Raw genomic sequence first — 21,582 nt, 5'->3', positions numbered from 1 at the left:
TCCCTGATGAAATGTAAATACAGCTTCCAACAAGTCTACTTAACTTCTTATGAATTACAGACTCCAACTCCAAACAGCTGCCCAACTCCAGCTGTTTGCAGCCCTTCATGCAATGCTGTGCACAGGTACCCTAGTTACCATTTTGTACATCCCACCGCCTGCCCTCCTCTCCTCCCTCTAAGTGGGCAACACACTCTAAACAACCCGGTCAACCCTGGGGAAGAACATTGTCTTCTGACCCCTCATCAAATCGAACGTTTTATCTGTGATGACCAAAGCCCAGAAGGAGCCTGGGCAGGCTGGCATGCTGCCCTCCTTTTCCAGACCCACAGGCAGGCAGAGCCCCATAGCCCATCCCCTCACTGGCAGGGGTGACTGCGACTAGAGAGACAGGGGGAAGAGGAATAAAGAATGAAAAGCTGCAAAGGACCATGAGAAAAGACTGTCCTTCAGAAAATATGCATTTTATGTTCACCTCCATGCCATAGACCAAAAATTCTGCTGTGCCATTTGTTTTCTACTCCTTGTGTAAGCATGTTGAACTAGTTGTCTCTACAGCTAGAAATGCTGTGAGAGGCATAGACCTAGATGTGACCTTTTCATATTCAACTTTCTGTAGCGTGGGTGCTGGATCTTGGAGTTCCTACTCTTAGGAAAAATGTGCTTTTCTGCTTCAGATCTGAACTGGAGAAAGGACGACTCACCCTTCATGAATGGGTTGCGTCTGGCAAGAGCAGCTGCAAGTGAGACTCTTCTTGAAAGCTGTGGGGACATGATGGGTTCTGAGCATTTTGAAGAAACTTCTGTCCTTGAGCTAAGACAGGTAAGGGAGGACGTGTATATTCCTAATTTGTGAAGAATGCACATTCAAAATGGCTTGTTTATCATTTTACCAGCAGTAACTACGGTGTTCATAGTCATGTGAATAAGGTCCAGTTTCAGCAGGACATTTCAGTTTGTGTTTAACGTTTAATAAGAACTCACATGCTCTCTGAAATGAAAGGTAGACTTCTAGGCCAGTTTTGCAGCAACTAAAAGTACTGTCTCCTTTGCTGATGGAAGTAACCTTTCATAACCATAGGAAAACTTCACAAAAGTTTATGGTACCGGATCAATATTCCTGATGCAGTAGAAATTAAACATGGCAAGAGCAGACCCTTTGGTACAGAGGGGGAACAAAACCAAAAAAAAGCTATCAGAAAATTAGTGCTGATTGCAATCTTGGATACACTTTTGAGAGAGGAAAAAAATATAGAAGGCTTAATCAAAACATACAGTGCAGGAAAATGGCACCTGCCTCAAGGAACTTACCATTGAAGCTTTAAACAAGAGACAACACATACACTGAGGCAGATAGGAATCAAAGCTGCATATCATCCCAATGAGTATAATCTCTTTGCGCACAGTTACGATTTCCCCCAGGTAACAGGGCTACTTTAAAAAAAAAAAAAAAAAAAAGGAGTGCATTGTGCCAAAAAATCTTCCCCATTCTCCTAGCAAATTCTGAGCTAGCATTGCACATGACATTGTTAATTTATTAGATATCATCAAGATTAGTTATATTCTACAGACATGAAGGTGTGTTCAGACTCAGTGCAATGTTATTGACCCCAGAGCTGATACAGCTGCTTAAATCAGGGCAGAACTGATCAAGTACTGTTTTCCACTTGGACTTAAACCAGCAATCATAAAGATACGAATTACATGAAACATGATTTTAGGCCTCTATCTCCTAGTGATCATCCTACATGTAATTATAGTCTTCTTTCTAAAAGAGACACATATATAACCTGATTTTTTTCTGGTAGCTTTTACCCGTGTGTATCCTTTGGAATACTCAAATAAGCTTTTTAATTTATCATGTCAATCTATGAAGATTTATAGAAACAAATCCTATAGATATGAGCAGAACGGAATGGAGCATCCCCCACTGTTTTTTCAACCATTTTCTTTAAATATCTCCTTTAATAAAAAAATTACAGTCCTCCTTCATAACAGTATCAAACATTTTAAAAGCCCCATTTGTTCATTTCCAGGCTAGTGTAGCTTCCCCTATGGTTAATCAGATTTGTTTCATTGACTTAACAGAAGTGGGATAGATCTCAGATTAGCAACCCTGGAGCTGGTGGTACGTCAATCTTTTATCATTGTGAGAGTGTTTTTTTCATTTTATTTTTAATTGTGTTTAAAAATCCTCTTCCCTTAGTCCAGAACTTTTTTGAATGTATCCTCTATATCCACACACTTGTGCTACAGCAAGGTATAGTAACTGTACATTGTCACATATCTTCCAATCCCTACTTGGCTTCATCCCCATCAAGTTGTACAAGAGCAGGAGGGAAGACCAGAGGGAAGAGCTGCACTTTGACCCCTTGTTCATATTTTGACTCTTTTATGTATACCAGACGTCAGTCATTCTGTCGTCTATTTAATCTCAGACACCTATGGAAGATTAACAGAGGGCAGTTCAATGAGCAGAGCAGGAGAGGAAAGGACAGATGAGCTACAGCAGTCAGATAATGTAAAAGCCAACTCAAGGTTCCCAAAAAACTCCAGCTGTTACCTGCCATCATCCTTCTACAAAAAGGAGGAGCTTCCCTTCAGGCTTGAAAACCGCCATCTTCTAAAGGATTTATACCTATGAATTCTAGAAAGGAAAACAGTCTTTCTTAACTATATAACTGCTCTGAATTAATCTTTTATTTCCTTCTTTTGATTTTAAAAATGTTCTTGGCCAACAGTCTAGATGTGTATGTATTTTGTAACTCTGCAGTATGAATTGAGGATATATCTAACGTTAACCTTTTGCCAGTTCTTTTTGGTCCATCCGAAAAAACTCTGACCCACCTTCAGAGCTGGCAGGTCATCCTCCTCCAGTAAAGTGACCTGGGAATACAAGTGGGCTTTGTTTTCTGGAGATCAAAGACTTGGTTTGTTCCTATTTTTGGTAACCAAAGCCCCTCTCTCCATGGTGGAGTACTCTTCAGGAGTAGGTGCAATGAAACTCCCACCTCACAGCACAAAATTCTCTGTGGACAAGGGGTAACGTTGCACTGGGGAGCCAGCACGGACTGCATTCGTGCCATGGTGGCATGACACAACTTCTTTGGATGAGATAGTGGGTGCATGCCAGTGCTAGTCTGTGAGACACACACACACAAGAAGTTGTAATGTAGGTGGTTGGCAAAATAACCTGTTGCCTTGCTGTCCTCCCCAGGCTACCTGAATAGAATAAATGGCATCTGGGTGTGCATGGGGAGCCAGTTGTCACCCTCAAACATCTGTCTTTAATGCCATCCAACGAGAGCGGTGTGCTAATGTTCAGACAGAAGACACTGAAATTAGTGGCAGGTTTTTAGGATTAAAATTGTGGTATTGAGCCTGGGGTCCAGTCAGGTTGTGTTTTGCACAGGCTAGCAGAGGAAGGTTTCTGAGTGGCATAAAGCTCATTTTCTACTTGCCCAGACTTGGGCTGTGTGTCGGGCAAATCCACTGGCAAATGTTAACAGTGCCCAAGGGACTGAAAGTGAAGCTGGGGGCTGATGTGGCATGCGGTTACCATGGAAGTGGACATAATCCTGCCGGAGTCAGATACCCCAGTGATATGGCGAGTCTCAGCTTGCTCTAGGGTACAGCACGGTGACCCTCCCTGGCAGCATCTGGTTGCGTTTTAAACTTTCGATAAATTCCATAGCCAAAGAAATCAAAACAAATCAAGTAACAAGCCCCGTCTGGCCAAAGTCCAAGTTAAAACTGCTGCATTCCTCATTGGTATTAATGTTAATGCACCAGATCAGTGCGAAAGCAAAGATATTCAGGGTGGGAGCTGGGCAATTTTTGGAGATCTTTTTTTTTCCTCTCCTCGTAGCCTTGTTCCCAAAAGACGAGGATTAATACAGATTAATGTGCTCTGGCCTGGTTAGTTACTGTGCTTAGGGAACAGTCTGTAGTGAGCACTTCTCTCAGCGAAGATGTTTCAGAAGGCCCAGCCTGCCCCTTGGCCGCGGCGATGCTCGCGAGCCGGGCAAGTAGCGCAAACTGGCGGAGAAAAGGGCAAGCTGGAGAAAACCACCCCAAACTCCATCCCACCCCTGCACGGGTCAACCCGCACAAGGCCGAACTTTTATTGCTCATCTTTTCCGGTCTGCTTTCCCCGAAGAAGAGGGGTTTGGGTGCTTTTGTTGCAGATGCCCTCCCGCCGAGCGCCCCCCCCCCCCCCCCCCCCCCCCCACCTCCTGCGGGCTATCTCGCACCAAAAGCAGCACCCAGGGGAGGACCCCACAGCCAGTTTTCACCCCTCGCCGGGGCTCGAAAGCTCTCCAGCCTCATCCCCGCCGAACTTCAGCCTGCGTGCGGGGCCGTACGGTTCCCTAAGGGCGTGTGCGAGCCGCCGGGAGCTGGCTGATGGGCAGCGGGAGGCTCGGCGGAGCCCCGCACCTCGGCGGGCTGCCCCCGCCCGGCCTCCCCTCCCCGCCCGGCCGCCGGGGCAGAGCCTCCGCTGCCGCTGCCGGGATTCGCGGCGGCTTTTGGCGAAGAGCGGAGGGGGGGGGGGGGGGGTTTAAGAGAGAGAGAGAGAGAGGCACAAAAGGGAAGGACGGAGGGAAAGTCCCTCCCACGCCCCCCTCCCCCAAGTTTATGATGGGGGTCCGGAGGAGCAGCTCCGCTCCGCAGCGACCGCTCGCCTGCTGAAAACTTGCCGCTCCGCTTTTTGGGTAAAGTTGATGCTTATTGTGTCTTTTCATTGTGCTTTTGAATTAATTGTTATGATCATTATTTATCTTTTTCCTCCCCTCCCGCGTTTGGCGGAGATGCTCTGCGGGGGTTGGGCAGCAATTTGGAGAGGGGGTCCCCTCGCACCGGGTACCCGGGGAGGGGGGGAGAAAGGGGCCGGGGGATCCCATCCTGTGCCTCCCCTTCCTCCTTTCCGCCCCCCCCCCCCCCCCCCCCGCGCAGGTGAGCAGCTGCTCCCGTGTGTCCGTGCGTCCGTCCGTCCGTCCGTCCGTCTGTGTGCCCGGGGTGGGCTCCGGGCCGTTGTTTTGCCCGGGGGCTGCGGTGACAGTCCCCACACCGGGACCGCCTGCCCCGGGGTCCCGGAGGACAGCGGGGATCCCTAAAGCCACCGCTCGCTTCGCCTTTTATTTTATTTTTTTTATTACCCCCCGCTCTCCCCTTGGCACCCCCCGGGAGGGGCAATCTTTCGACAAGTATATTTGCTGAGGAATTTAAAAAATTCCCTGCTGCAACTTGATCCCTGTGTGATGAGGAGCGGCTCGGAGAGACCCGGACTCCAATCCTATTAAGGACTTAGGGAGTTGAGAGTTTTTCCCCCGGACTCGGAGGCTCTAAAACAATCGGGGAGGAGGGGAGGGAGATGGGCTCATCTGGATGCCTTTTCTGCCTCGGGTGATTGCCATCATTTCCTGGGAAACCTGACTTTTCCAGCGCAAGGGGCTCGGGCTGCTTAGCAGTGGTCCTGCCGCCGGCTTTCCCAACGGTTGCGGGATTTTATTTATTTTTATTTGTATTTTATTTTGCTAACCCTCCGCCCGCCCGTAGAAACTTCCCGGCACGGGATGGGACGGGGCCGCGCCGTGCCCCGCCTGCCCCGGGCGCTGCGCGCAAATCTGTGCAAAACCCGCGCAAATCTGTGCAAAACCCGCGCAAATCTGTGCAAAACCCGCGCAAATCTGCGCCCTCTGCGCGGGGCCGGGCGGGGTCCCCGCCTTCCTACAGACGCCCTCATGTTCCGTGCAGTCCCCCGGACCGGAGGCTGGCGTGCCCACCGTGGTGCACGGAGGAATGAGCATTTCATTGGCCATCGTGCGTGTTATTTCTGCAGGCACGCATAAAGGGAGCAGTTGGGAAACTTTGTCCACCCCCCGCCAGTCCCCTTCTCCTATTATTATTATCATTATTATTATTATTATTATTATTTTGTAATTGAAGTTGTCGGGATGCACGAGAATTTGAAAGCAAGCGTTCGCCTCGCATGCTGCATAAAACAACATTTAAACAAATATTGTATTGGCATGCACTGTGGAGTTGGTGCCAAAAAAGTAAAGTAAATAAGCCATGAAATTCAAAATATACAGAAGTGGAATAGACTGATTTGTTGTAAGACTTACAGATTTGATCTGTTTGTTCTAGCTACCTTGCTGTAAAAAAAAAAAACAACTCACAACATTATGCTTTAAGGTCTAAACCTAATTCACTTAACTTCACTAAAGAAGAAACTAAGTGTGATCTGTACTGTACGTTCACCTGGGAAAGAGGATCCTGCTAAATAATTGCTTATGCTCCCGGGATGTTTGAAATGCACGGTAATTACTGTACACAGCAACTACAGTTGGTGAATTGGTTTGGTTCAACTTTTCTGATGGGCGGATACAGTAATTTGGATTTTGGCTGGAACTTCAGGAAATGTTGACACCTGTCAAACTTTGAATTGCAATAAAAATGTCATATTGAAGGTTATTGCAAAACTGACAACTTTTAAGAAGTGAATGAAATTTATTATGGCTTTTCCACTGTAAACAACTCTTGAAAATTTGTCATTTGATTGAAAACATGACCTATCTGTAGTACTAAAAAGTGCCTGATCCACTGAAGATGAACTGCTAATCTACGGGTATGTGTATATCCGAGCCTCTGGTGTATGTTTGTGAAAGAGCTAATCTTTAAAGCAAGGTGAGGCAAGATTCACTTGATCTTGAATGTTGTTATTGCTTAAAGTATGTGACTTTGAAGTGCCCAGAAATGCAACTGCTGTTCTTCAAAGAAAAACAGATCTCGAGGACTGTTTCCAACTTCCTTTCAATGTCTTTTTTCCAGTGTGTCAAAGGGGATGTATACAGATGGACAAATACTGTTTGTGTTAGGTCATTCATTTAGAGAAAAATTAGAGCCATAGAAGAATTTGAACTAGATGCATATGCCAGTATAAATCTGGCATAATTTCAGTGAAGCTACTCCAGTTTATGCTTGTGTTAAGGAAAACAGAACTTGACCTCAGATATGCAATACACAGCAGCCTGCATTCCCTGGTGTCAAACTGAATGCTGAAGTCACATTTGGATAAGAAATCTCTCTCTTTTTTTTTTTTTTTTTTCCCCAGTGTAATAGTATATAGTGAGAAAGATTTGGCATAGTTTTAAAGGCTATTGAAACTTTTATGGCAAAGGACTATTTTTGACTCTGTTTTCTGTGATTCTAAAGACCTTAAAGGCTTATACCATAACGTCCCTTTCACGTTTGCATAGAAGCTGTATACAGACTGGGGGGGCTATGGGAGCAGCTGCTTAGGGGAAGGGTTATGTGATCATTCCAGCATTGTATAAGTTTAAAATGTTTTTCATGATCCTGATACTTCTATTTAGAAAGTTTGACTTTTTAAATGAGTTTTCTAGTCCCTTGACCCCATCCTTCTTTGTTTAAGGATGTGGTGGAACATCTGACCTAATATCATTAACATTATCCTCATTCTGTGCTTGTAAGTATGGAGGACGCTCGGTTAACTGCCTCCCCTTGGTTTTGGTGGCCTACTGTAAGCCAGTTGTTTGCCCTGTAGTCTGAAAGGTACACAGATACTTCATGCTTTTGTACTCCAAGAAGTGCTCTGTTCATAGAGAAGTTTCCAGTGCAGATTAGCGAAAGTAGTGGATTCAGTAAGCAGTCACCAAAATCTGTATGTATTTGTGCAGCAAACACCTATCTATTGCTTCATCACAAAGCCTCCACTTAATAATCTGCCCAAGGATTTCAAGGCAGCGAGTTTTTTCAAAGAAGCTGCTTAGGAACATTAGATGTGACTATAGCATCAAACTAATTAGTTGCCACTCCATTTCTATGAAGCTTCCAGGGCTTTATAGAAATGCAATATTTGCACTTCTCACTTGCTGCTGAGACATTGAGGTTAAGCAGCCTCTGCTTTTTTGTCTGCTTTTTTACTGATGGGAAAGATTCCAGGGCATTGTTCGAGAGCTGCGCAACCCCCTTATATACCTGGGTAAATATTTTAAACAGTTGCGCATTTGGACAACTTGTCACAAAGCATTAAGTGGTATTTAGGGTTTACTGCTGTTTGCTCCAGCTCTGTTCCCAGGGCCTTTTTAAAGAAATGCAAAACAAAAGGAGGTATTCGAGAATTAATTAAATCAACCCTAAATAAAATAACAGCAATGAACAAATCCTAGTATGAGTGACTTTGAGAAAACATTGTGTTAGGAGGCAAATGCCACACGTGTGGATGGGTGGCTCTGTATGTGGACACACTTGTGTATGTTGATAATATGAATAATTCTTGACCCATGTAATAGAGCAGATTGCATATATGTGCATCTTCTAGAAATTCACTGGTATGTGGTGTCTGAGCAGCGATAATTGGATCTTGCATGGTAACCTTCAGAGCTGACGAGGTGACAATTTTGTGGGTTTCCTACAGAGATACCTGTGGACAAGTGACTGGGTCATCAGGTCCAATTTTCTGCAGGCCAGTTCCAGTTGGAACCAAATACACGTTAGATGTGTATAGTGCAGGAGTTGCTGCAGAACTTTTCTTCATTCACACTCTTCTGCAGAAACACACCCCATTCCCCGTAAATTCTTCTTTAAAAAAAAAAAAAGATACTCAAATGCTAAAACATGCTTCAGGAAGAGAACAGGAAAGTTGCTATCTTGTAATTCAAAAATACAGAGCAGCAAAAGTTATTTGGGATTGGTGAATCTTCAGTGTCAGAGAAAAAGAGGCCTTGGTGCCTGGAAGTGGACACCCAAATTAGAAAAGACATTTGCAAACAGGTTCCTTTGGGTCCCCATTGTAACGAGTGGAAGCATTTATGGTACTGTCACTGGGCATGGACGCCCAAATACATGAGTCACTGGTGAATCTTTTTTCATCGTTTCACAATTATTTGAGCTTGACTGTCACCTTTCTGCAATTATAAATATTCCAAAAGAAAACAATACAAATCAGAACTGTAGGTACCAGGATCTTTGTACTGGATGTATTTCTTTTTACTTTCTAAGTGTTCTTTTTCATATGAAAAGAGTTTAGCAGCTTTATCCTTATTCAAGGCTTTTCTTTTTGTATCTGCTGGGGAGAAAACCATTAATTTTGTGGAATGGTGAGAGTAAGCCTTAAGCTGTCTTTGACATTTTAGTTTAACTTGAATAGGTTAATTTTTTTTTTTTTTTTAAGAAAACAAGTTGGTGGGAAGTGTGTTTTAACTGTGAGCGCCCGATTTCGACCATTAGCATGAGAAAAAAAGTTTTAGTGCATTTACTATTGTATTGAATGAAGAGTTCCAACAGTCAGGGAAAAGAAAGTAAAAGGCTGTAAAGAAATGATGGCCTATTCAGATTATTCAGCAGCCCAAAGCTCTGGTCATCTGCCTCTGAAATCTGTGATCGGGATATCACTTTTATCTTCCTGTGCCTTTCTCTCGCCTTTTTCACATGTTCACTTTTGTCAAGGTTTATTGATCACGTTTTCTTCTCTGCAAATCTGTGGAAAATTTAATGAACCAAAAACAACAGAGAAATAAAAGGAACTTTTTATTCATTAGCACTAGATTGAATTTTGTTCTATAGTCACTACCCTCTTGCCTTCCATGTGCGTCATTGTGTCATTCCTGTAGCACTTACAGTACATACAGTGGAGATGGCTGCATTATTAATTCTGTTCCAGGGAAAAGTTTGTTTAATGTGTGTGAGATCTCATAGCAAATCCAGCCCTGCTGCTTGTCTCTTGTTCTGTGCCCTCCTGACATTCAGATTCTTGACTGCGTTGCTTCTGCCACTAAATACCTTAAAGTGTGTATTCCGCAGAGCATTTACCTCTGCAAGAATGAAATGTATTTGCTGCCTAGCAATTAAACCCAAATTTAAATGATTGCAGATTAGTAGTAGTTATTTACAATCCTGATTGTTTTGGTGCTATGATCCTTGTTCATTACACATCTGCTTTGCCATGGTGCTGCCCCAGAGCGCTTTGTGATGCAAATGCTTTTGTTAACTTACAAATAGTTTCAGTATCTAGATCATCTCAGGTGACATACTTAAGTCTCTTCTTTTTTCCCAGATGGACTTAAAAAGCTGTAATTAAATGTGGCTTCCAGTATGATTAAGCTTTGCTAACATCTTCCATTGAATGATTTACTTGAACTCTGCCACTTTCTGATCCTGTCACTGCGAGATTTTTAAATAAAGGCCTTTTTAACATTAATTTCATTTCATTTAGTGCAGCTTGTAAGTGTAGGGAAATGAGTTAAAATTGAGCATATATCTGCCTGAGAGATTTCTCGGGTGTTTTCTGGCTCCAAAGAACTTCACTGCTACTCTAAGTTAAATGCTGAGGTGTAGGTCTCAGGGGAAGGAAAACCCCAGAGTTCTGTAGAATAGTCCCAAATACTCCAATAATGAGTAAGTACCATCAATGCTGATACTTTTAAGGGATGAGCTAAAAGCCACAAAAGGTCATCGGTACTGGGGTTTATAATTTCAGATGCAGGGATGGCACATCCGTGACTGCATCTTTTATATTCTGTGCACAAAGTGACAATCCCTCCTGTAGGAATGCGCACCTGCGATCTTAAACCGCCTCTAAATCCACTGAAAGGACTTTGGGCCCAGCAGGATGAATCCTACTGGGAAAATCTGGGCTCCTGTTTATAAAAAGAGTAATAAAAAAGACTTTTATGCACTGTGAAATGTGGGATTCTACTGTAGATAATTCATTCAAATGAAACTAATGAAATCTCTTTGGAGGAGCAGGCCTTCTCTGGGATGCAGTGCTGCAAAGTGGAAGCTGGTGTGGGTCCGGTCCCCTGCTGATGGGCACCCTGTGGTCCCAGTTCCTCACCTGTGCCATGCAGTGCCAAGTACCCCTGGTGGGGGACCGCCTGGTCCTCCCCAGGATCTGCAAGGGATGGTCAGCTGCACAGCTTAATTCCTGCAAGAGCAGTGGAAAAAAACTTCCAGTGTTACAAATGCAATTCAGATGCGTAGGAGAAGCTGTGATATCACAGCTTGATGGTTTGTATTTGTTTCAGGGAAGTTTAAATATCCAGTCTCTGGAAATTAAATCCTTTTTTTCTTTAAACGTCCTATATGTTTAGTGAGTGTATTCTCTTGGAGCAAGGGGATCACCTGGAAGTTGTCTGGCACTGTGTTAAATAGTTTGATTTAGCTACTAAAAGGCTTTGAAAAAAACTTGAAAACTTCCCACCAAATCTCTTTTCAGCTTGGGAAACAACATCCCTAGCGAAAATCATACTGACCCATGGAGTCTTATTAGAGTCCCTTTTATCAAGCTTTCTTAAATGCAAGGTCTGTCGATTGCTACGGTGTTAAAAGAGCATCAGTTCCCAACACCAAGATAGCGCCTTTTCAGAGCAATCCTTAGCAATGCCTCTTTGTGCAGTGAACAATGCAATAAGTCAGACAGGACTTTCTGAGCCACCTCTATGAGGAACTGTAAGGGCTACTGAAGTACACTTGTGTTAAGTTGAATTGATTGAAATTTAATGGCTGTTAGTAGCTATGAATGGTAATGATTTTCTAGAGTATCTTCACCATGCTTGACATTAATAACGGGAGAGCGTGTATGTGTGATGCTAGTGTGTTACTCATTTTTAAAGATGCTTTCTCCCAGCCCTCTTTCACATAATTTAGTTGTTTTGATGCTTAAAAAAAAAAAAAAAAAAAAAAAAAAAAAACCAACACCCACACCGTGGGCTTCAAAGAGCACGTACATCTTGTCAACATAATTTTGTGCCCATGATTTTTATTTTTTCCAATTCCAACATAAATCAGACTACAATATAGTAAGAGTGATGAATTTGTTTTACATGCCATCATGAATTAATGTTATGCAAATGGAAGCTTTACAGGTGCCATGATTTACTTAATAATTTCAAGTTGTAATATTTAAGCTCATTCATTATGTTCGAGTAGAAAAACACAGCATGTTCATATTTTTAAACGTGAAATGTGAGATTTGTGTGCATTTGCTGTGTGTAGTTGCTGTGTAAGCACATTTGATGGCTAAGAAAGAATCAATCAGTGTTCGCATTCGGCGTATTATTCCTGTAGATGTTACCGAGACATTTCAAAGAGAATATTTGCATGTCAGGGAGAGGAAGATACTGGTAAAACATCTTTCAAGGATATCAAGAAGCAGAAAACTGCCAAAGCGAAGTTGTTTCTTTTGGCCCTAAAAAGAAAAAAAAAAAAAGCAGATTTGTATGGTTTTCCTATGCAAAGTGGCCTTTATTTGATCCTGAAAGGCTCACTGCAAGCTGCTCCCGGGTCTGCAGTCCGCTCCGTACGCTGAGGATGAGCCGAGGAGCTGGTGAGAGCTATAGGCGTCCCAGGTCAGAGGTGAATGTGAATGTGATCGCAGGGTTTTCTGGCTTTGATATCATTCTTAGTGCGCTTCCCAAAGGCTAAGGACAAGGGGGAAAAAGTTTGACACATAAATACATCTTGAATCTCTGAAGATAAGAATAGATTTTGACTTTATTTCTCAAAAAATTGAGGTCACTGTGGTCTGATGACAGACTGAAAGCCCATCACTCAATTTTTTTATATATTTTTTTTCTATATATTTTTTTCCAAATGATCAGACAGGGGCTTATATTTGATACATTGTATGTGTTGAGTTAGTGACAGCATATTCAGGTTTTGAAGTCTGTGGCCCCAGGGTCAAGGCTTCACGTCAACATCTGGGCCTCCCTGCCCAGGTAGTAAGAATTTCACTGATTATGCTATAAAAGAGCCAAACCTGTTAAATTTGCTAACGCGGGTGAATTAAAAGTGACGTGTTTCAAAAGGTGTTTGCTTTACTCAACAGGACTGTGGGTCTCCATGACTTCTACAGCCACTAATCTTGTGGGTAGGCTCAGAGCAAGAATTGGCCCTGGATCGCCTGCACCCATGGGACCACAGGCAGGGCGCAGGGTGCTGCTTGGCTTCTGACGCTTCTCACAACCTCTCCTTTTGCTGGGCCTGTTCTCAAAGAACTTAGAGGAGAAATAAACCCTGATGCGCCATTCCAGAAGGGTTTAGTTGGGTGTTAAAGGGCCTTTTGGGAAGTGGCGCACAGTGTACATACCGTGATCAAGTTAATTATGTTGCTTTGGCAACCGCAGCTTTGGTATTTCCTGACTAGGGCTTGTTGATGGAATCATATTCCAATATCTGGCATCATCAACACTAAAATCTCTTGCAAAATTGGGTCATATTTGTCAAAAACAGGCAGAAAAGGAGAGGCTGGGGATTTTTCTGATGGTGTTAAAAAATCAGTATTTTAAAATTAAGTGCAGGTTTTCTGTTGGAATAAATTTCTATTTAGAACTTTAAAATTGTAGGGAATGTGATAGCCATACAGTTGATTTTTCAGTAGCCTCCAAATGGTTGATTTAAAATTCCCTTTAGGGAAAATTTCAGCATTTGGGGATTTTGTTCCAATTCACAGTAAGTCAGGCTTGGATATCTGAAAGTCCTTTGTAGACTGTAGTAACTGTACTTCTAACTTTGGTCTTCCCTTCTCAAAACTTTAGTAGAATATAGAGCTGAGTGTAGTATATGTGTTACTTGACCATGGCTAATTTTTTGGCCTTTGTGTATAGTTGGGGTCTTTTCCCCAGTTATTTTTAAAGAAAAGGGAATGAAGGAGGAAGCCCTTGTACATACTGCGGATGTATCTTCTCAGCAAAGCCTGCACCTAATGAACGACAGTACTGCAGCACCTTAGCCTCTATTTTCTATTCAAAAAAATGTTCTTTCTCCTGGATTTTATTCCTAGGCCTCTGGCAGGGCTTGCTAGAATTTAAACCATGCGTAGGACTTATTCTGAGAAATTCAGCGGTGCTGGAGGTGAGTTCATCAGTCTGGGACAAAGCACACGGGGAAGTGTGGGCGGCGAATGGCAGGTCTGGATCTGCCTCGAGGGGACGGGGATGGAGGCTGTGCCGCTCGCCAGGAGCGCGCGAGGTGAGGGATCCTCCTCCTTTCCTTTCCAGAGGGCATTTCCAGCGGTGCAGCTGGCAGGGGGATCTTTGCCAAGGCAATCTTCCTTTCATCTGTTCTCAGGGTAGAGATACCCAAGAGTGAGACGCCATCCAAGGCACTGAGGATGGGAGGCGAGCAGGGCTTTCTTGGGGCACCCTGCTGGCGGTGAGCCGGCACCATGCTCTGCTGCCCCTTCTGGGCTGGATCCTTTCAGGCCACGGGTGTCTCCACACCACCGGCTGATTTACCTCAGATTAGGCTGGGAGTTTGTAGAGCGTTGGGCAGTCCGATGCTGGCATGCTCCAGCTGTCAGGCTGAAGGAGGGGACGTGTAATGATGTGGGACTCGTAGCCCTGGCCATCTTGGTGTCTCCCTTTCCTGCTGAAGATGCAACTTTGCAGCCTAAGGGGGACCTGCTGGCTTCACCCCAGTTCCCACCTCCCTGCCGCTGCCCGTGGAATAACCAGCAGGCTGAGGGGGTTCACCAGCATCTGATCTCCATGGAGAGCAGGTGACAAAGCTGGCTGCTCAAGGTGTGCTCTTCAAAGTGACTTTTCCATCCCTTCCTCGGCTGCTCTCTCCTGGCGTGGTGCAGCCGAGGGGCTGCCACCTGCACCCTGGCGATGGCTGGATTTTATGCTTCCTGCAATGAAGGCCGGGCAGTTGTGGGTTGGTGTGTTTTTTTTCCTCGTGCTAGATGTTGTTAGCTGCTAGGACGAGGTCTGTGCATCTCCTGAGCAGGCTGGACTGCCGAGCCACTGGCGCAGTAGTTCAGACGAAGTGCATTGCTGCAGGTGCTCTTTGGCTGGCTGACTGCTTCAGGTGGCACACCTCTGCTCAGCTCAGCCTCTCCGCTGTTTCAACATCTCCTGTGAGCTAATGGAGCTTAGGCATCATCCGTTTCTCCCTCTCCTTGGAGGTTACAGACTTCTGGACACCCTTGAGATGGAGTTTTAAGGTCATTGGTGGCATTTTTAGGTCACAGAACTGCAGTGCCCTGCCTTCTCACCAGCTAATCAAATGGCTAATTAGTTGTTATATCGCTGCAGTTATCTTTTGCTCTAGCTTTGGTTCAGCTCTGCAGGATGAAGCCTGCTAAGAGACAACACTTGAGAATTATTTGATTGGAAACTTAGAGGCAGATATGGTCAAGAGCCTCCAAATGAGCAATCGTTTCTGTCCGTATTTATCTGTCTACCTCAATTCATCCATGTATATTAAGGCATTTATCACAGCAAAAAAACAGCCTTCCTGTAAGGCTTCCTACAGTTATGGCAGTGAAGATACCAAACACACAGCACTTTTCACTCCATTGTACTTCAGGTTATTTCTACAAGATTTTTTTTAAGGCAGTTGTGAGCGTATATTTTAGTTTATTTTAGTGGATGTGCATTTTTGCATGAGGTTACTTTATCATGCACCCTCTAAAATGCTCGGAAGCGGATACTTGGACAGTGCAAAGCTTTGTGTGCATCACAGCTACATTAACCCACTTTATTTCCCACTTTTCTGAGGTGCTGATGGCATCTGGTTGCGACAGATGCTTTATGATAAAGCCTTCAGATCAACATGCCTTTGGAGACATCAGTGCTCTGTGTTGGTACTTGCAGACTGCTGTATCCAAATACTCTTCTTTAATTGTCTTATTAAGTAGAGAATTAAGCTCTGTGCTTTGACTGTTTTGGTGCCAGTGATTCTTATTGCAGGCTTTGGCACAGCACCGCGTTGTGTTTTAAAGAGACAGCATCACTTTAATGATGTGGGAACTGAGTTGGAGGATAAAATCCGCTGAGAACAATGGCTGACTGAGAGTACGGTACGTAAAATCTGATTTTATGTTCTTCCCTCCAGACTATTAGGTGGGGGTTTCAGTTCAAATGCCTGCGATGATTTCAGAAATAAAAAGCAGAAATTCTCACTGCTGCCAGACCACAGGCTCCTCCGCGCCAGACTTGCAGACGAATGTCACATGTTGCTGTATGTTTTGAAAGCATACCATGTGTTATTCTTTAGCTGTCTCAGTCCTCCCCCCAGCTATATAATCTTCTCCCTCGTCAACCTCACAGAATAACTTTTAATGAAATAAACTTTCTTCTTCCTCCCCTCCCATGCAGGCTCGGGGCTCGGTTACCCTGTACCTGTCACTCCATGGGAAGGTCTCTGCCTGCGAACTCACAGCAGTGATTTTAACTTGACTTAACGTAACTCTGCCTCTCGTGCTTTAAATCAGGCACTTTTGACACTGATATTGCAGCTTATGTTGTGTGTTAGGATCAAGAGCTCACAAATCATTAAACATATGGCTAAAACTTTTTTTTTTGGTGAGGAATATATGTTTCAGTTTAACTCAGCTGTGGGTCTAGATAACAAATGCTTGCCATTAGAATTACTGTGTTTCCAGAAACAATTTTTTTACTCCTCCTTTTCTACTGTCTTGGATTAATGTTTCCTCCAGCTAATGACAGGACTGGACATGCAAACTAGATTAGAGCATAGTGTGAATAGTATGAGCTGAAAATGCTGGCATCTCGCTTTATTGTCTACAAGGTTAAGCGGTTTACTGTGAGCTTGCAAGAAGTCAACTGAAAGCCACCAGAAAAATTAATCCAGGACCCTTGGGTGCCCTCCCATCATGAGGGCAGTTCCCAGGGAATTTGTCTCTAAAACATCCTCGATGTCCCCCTGTCCCACAGCGATACAGAGCTTTCCTACAGGAGAGAGGTCAGTGTCTGGCCACCCATCAGACACCTGGGTTTTACCCAGGTAAAACCTGGTGATACCACAGTAAATAAACCCACTAATAGGAAAAAATGGTAATATCTGGTAAAACCAAGGTAATACCATGTCTGTGCTGCCTGTGGCAGTGGGACACCGCTCTTCCTGCTGCCTGTGGTGCCAGGGTCAGGGTGGCAGAAGAAGAGGTGACAACTGCAGCCTGGTGCTGTGGCTGCTGTGGGCGGTGAAGGATGCTTCACCTCGTGGCAGCTCCTCGGGGCTGCCGGCCACAGGAGGCCTGCCCCTGATTTCAGCAGAGGCAGGAGGCAGCCAGCGCTTTCGCTCAACATCTCTGCTAAGTTTGGCACACCAAAAAATCACAGCTGCTTGGATTTCTGTGGAAAAGGTCATTTGAGTTGGTCCAGGACTTCAGATCACATCTTTGATAGGCAAGGAACTGTTGGGAAGATAAATTTAAACAAAATAGACGCTGGTGGGGCTAGGAAGCCAGGGGCAGCTGGTACAAGAGATCATACATACACGTCTACACATGCTAGCTGTAGATATGTTCTAGACCTCTGCTGAAAATTCATTATATTTTATATATACCCCTTCTATTCTTCCTTTTTTTTTCTTTTTTTATTTTATTTTGTGTGGTGGTTTTTTTTTCTGTGTTTTTTTGTTGTTGTTTTGTTTTGTTTTTTAGCACTTCCAGGAATGTTCCACAAGCTCCTCAATGCAGCTGTTTTCAGAGCCCAATTGTTGTAGGTGGTGCTCCTGCCAGCCAGGCATCTTTGGTGCTGGGTGTGCCAACTGCTGTCCCAGCTTCCAGGTGTACCAGGGACCGGATAAGTCCCCATACTTATTCTTCTAAAATCCTAGATTTGAATCCCCATTGAAAGGCTGGATCACAGCCGGAGTCTTGGGTGTCAGGCTTGGAGTTCTCCCTCCTGTAGAAAGGAATGATTTATTAGCTTTCTCTGAAATCCGGACAAGAATAGAAAGTTCATGTTTCATGTTTAGGTGTAATTGTGAATGCGATGTTTGAATGATGAGGTGTACAGTGTTCAGAAAGAAACCTGGCACCGTCCCACCCCAGTGCAGGGTTTCCACTTGGTCGTGTCTCTGACGGATCAATCCAATGCGTCCCGCTGTGACTGGGACCACCATCCTCACCACTTCCTCAGGTGTACTGGGGGCTCAAACTGCGCACAGGAGCCAGGTGTGTTGTGGTGGCAGAAATACTGGTGGGACACGGCAAGCGCCAGCGCTGGGCTCATCAGCCTAATGGACAGCAAGTGCCATGTCCTGCCAAGCCGAGATATTTAGCCTGTGTCTATGGGGAGGAAGATGAAGATCCTCGTCTCCCTCTGGGGATATTGCAGGGAAGACTTCTGGAGAGCAAGGGAGAGACTGGGCTACAGTGAGGTGGGAGGACCATATGGTGTAGACGTAAAGAGGGAACAGAAAAGCTTGAGAAAGCAGGCGTAATTGGTGCTTCTCCTCACAAAACAACTTGATAATTTTTAAGTGACATTTTTCTGTTCAGGACTGAGTTGTGTTGATTGCAGGAAGGCTCTAACACTGCTTGATCTCAGGCTAGTGCTGCTCACTGAGAAAACCTAGGGAGGAATTTGGGCTGTAACTGGAGATGAGACAGTCTTTGTCCTAGTGAATAAAAGATGTACTTAAAGTACTTTTCTAAAAGTGCAGTCAGGTGGCACTGGTTGCCCTCACCAGTAACTTGAAGGAATCTCAAGAAAAGATTCCTGCCTGCTGACAACCAAATCACCTTGCCTCCCTTCGGAAAGCTTGTGGATGATTTTTCATTTTCTTGCACCTAGAGTCCTCAGAGATACAGTTTTAAGACGAGGAGTCAGAGATGAAAACTGCTGCTCACATGGACAGGTCACCTACATCTGGCAGGCAAGTTGGATGAGGAGTCAGCTACTGTTAACGCTAACCTATCCCTCCTATCTCATGGGCTGGTTTTGAGCTCTCTGGAGCCCCTAACAGCGGTGATTCTGTCTCATCTACTGGAGAAACCCCAGAGATGCAGTTTCCAAACACCTCTACTCATTGAGGAGACTCTCAGGTGCAGCACTGCAGGTTGCCCTCTCCTCCCCGCTCCCCGGGGCTGCCGCGGGCATGGGTGTTGCATAGGGCATTTGGAGCATGTTTGCAGTGCCACGGCATGAAGCCCCGAGTCAGCATCTAGTGTGTCTTTCTAGAGGCAGGAGAAAGGGTGACCAAGTGTTTTCACATGATAGGCACGTGCCAGAGGGCAGCTTGACTTAGTCCCTTGGAAATACAGGTAAATGTTGCAGCTCCAACATCCTCATCAAGGGAGCACAGCTGCTGGTTGTACCACAGGTTTATAACAAAAAGCTCACGAACGATGACTGCTTTGTGAGATAAGTGTGGCTTAGAGAGCCTTCCTCCACCTCATGCGTGTTGTTGTGGACCCCTGTGAGCCGCTTGTGCTGATGTGTTAGACAAGGAGCTATGCTTTGAAACCATCCAGAGCTTGTGCTAGCACAGAATGGCTGCTTACCCAACAGCCCTGTAAAAACAACAAGCGATACGTGCTCCGCAGTGTAGCTTGTTTGCATACCAGTATGCAGGGGCTGTTCGAGATAATTGCTATAAGCTAGAAATCTCTAACAGGTTTGGGACTTGCATTGCTGCGACAGACCTTTCTTCTGTGGTGTTGTCACAGGGGCACGTGAGAAGCTGTTTGAACCAGATCTCCTTGATTTATGAAAGAGGTGGTTGTAACTTTGGTGATTTCCAGTGGGGCTTCTCAGAAAGCATTGCTTTCCCCGCCCTTTCCTTATCTGAGAGAACCTTTCCTGTAGTCTGCAAACCTCATCTTATCTTCCAGGGAACTTGTGGGACATATATGTGTTGCAGCTCTGGTTATTAGCAACGCCAGCATGGATTATCAGAGAAGACAGAACTACTGCATTGTCATGTGGGGAGATCATAGATCTTTTACAGTCTGTTCTTTAAGGGAGATCTTTGCCTTAAAGTCACTGATCTTCAGTGAACCAGCGAGTGCCCTGTAGAGGAGAAGGCTGGAAAGCTCTGCAAGACCTGCACCTAGAGCAAAAGCACATTTAGCTCGCAGCCAGCCACAGCATGTGCTGCCTTTTGGCTCCCGTGGAGTTCAGGGACATGAAGAAGACCCAAAGAGACAGGCTCCCAGATAGCCTGCTGGGATCTGGGGTAAATACTGTTGGGGAAAGAAGGGACATAAGACACCAAACCTGTAGGGAACCAGTTTTCATTAGTTCTGCAACCCGTTGGACAACTTGGGTTCTTTTATTAACTTTTTATTACGGCAAAAGTGACTGGAATAAAAATAGTCTAGGTGCCAAGGGGATAAACAGTGAATTAAAAGGATTAAGGTCTGAACATTTTATTGCTTTTAGAATGATGTTATTAGATTTACTAGCTTAAGTTAAATTTACATGGCTGAATTACTTCTTAACTTAGTAATGAGTTTTGTGGAGAAAAACACATCTGTTTAGGTGTTTTAGAAGGACTTCATCCAGAATATGTCATCACTCTTTAGGCCATTATGGAGGTGTAGAGCAGCCATCCTTTCTGTCATAAGCTAAAGGGATGCCGACTGGACATTTGATTCTTCTTTTGGAAGTCCCTGCGATCTGCACATCGTGGAAGGGCCAAAAGCAGCTCCTGTAGGTAAGACAGCAAGAGAACAACTCACAGTGTTACATTAATGATATCACCAACTGCAATATCTTATATAATTTTAGTGTTCTTAAACTCTTGAGAAGTTTTAAGATAACTTGTTTTTTGAACGTATACAAGCCCTTTGTGTTCTGAAGATAGCGTGTGGCCAACTGCTGACTGACAACAGCAGCGGCAAATCTATTTGAGGTCACCTGCAATAAACTTCTCTCCTGACACCTGGTGACACAGTCAAGCCCAGTAAATAACTGTCGTGCTCCTGCCCTTCAAAGGGCTCGGGGGTGCCGGAGGTGTGTGTGTTGTCTTCCTCTGAATCCACAGTGCTTGCGTGTGGCTCTTTCCCCCACAGCTCCTCGCACAGCACACTCGCATGTTGGACAGAGTCCAAATTTCCTCCCTCCTGGGGATTCCTTTGCTGTTAATTTAAGTGATGGCAAATGCAAGCTTCTTGCCAGAGCTTGCTGTGTGTTTTTGGATGCTTTTTTTAGCTGTTCCCTGAGGGGTCAGCTTTTGTCCTTCCTCACTGTACTTTTCTGCTTTAGGGAGAGAAGCCATGAGCTGGAGCTAATAGGTCCCACCTGGCTTTGATAGTGTCTCTGCTGTGGCTTCAGTACCTAAGTGTCTGTCACAGTTTTCATAGACTTTTGCTTTGTTGTTGTCTGTACAAAGCTGGGCTTATAATAATGTGAGCGTGTATGTAATTTTTATCCTAACAGCAGACTGAATCATTCATGCCTGTAATAGTGTGTCTAGTTCCTATTAGATGATTGTCTGCAGCACTGTAACTCGGTGATTTTAGATGCTGAGAGGAAGTTAAAATTAGAAAAATCACTATTTTTAATAGCTACACAAAATAGCTTTTCTCTTTAAAAGTCCTGTGGTGAAGACACAGTGTTAATAGGGGTAGAGTGAACATGTTGAAAAGAAGCGACCGCCCATCTACCCTAAGTCCAAACTGAAGATTTACAGGCTATCATCTCAAACTGGGGACGGCCCAGACAATGTGCCACAGACTGGAAAGCACTTGGTGGCCATGGTCTCCTTTCTGACAGGCCAGTGGTAGCCAGGAGTATACAGCTGGAAAAGTTGGAGGGCAGCTCTTCTGTTTGAAGTTATCTGTGACTTTGACCTCCCTCCAAG

The 21,582-nt window shown here is 44.6% G+C and overlaps 1 protein-coding gene across 4 annotated transcripts in view; it reads left to right on the top strand.

Annotated features, from left to right (window-relative positions):
- The first annotated feature begins 686 nt into the window (after positions 1-686).
- Positions 687-21,582, top strand: part of GLI2 (GLI family zinc finger 2) — a 193,005-nt gene continuing 172,109 nt past the window's right edge. Inside the window, exon 1 of one of the 4 annotated variants that reach the window (XM_040561199.1) lies at positions 687-823. The gene's annotated coding sequence lies outside the window, so the exon portion shown is untranslated. Of the gene's footprint in view, positions 824-4,455; positions 4,713-20,312; positions 20,434-21,582 lie in introns of those variants that run through there. The other 3 variants (XM_040561201.1, XM_040561197.1, XM_040561200.1) reach the window with 3 other exon arrangements.

Source organism: Cygnus olor, chromosome 6 (genome assembly GCF_009769625.2).
Source record: "Cygnus olor isolate bCygOlo1 chromosome 6, bCygOlo1.pri.v2, whole genome shotgun sequence".
Lineage (NCBI taxonomy): Eukaryota > Metazoa > Chordata > Aves > Anseriformes > Anatidae > Cygnus > Cygnus olor.
This window is presented reverse-complemented; position numbering and strand designations above follow the sequence as displayed.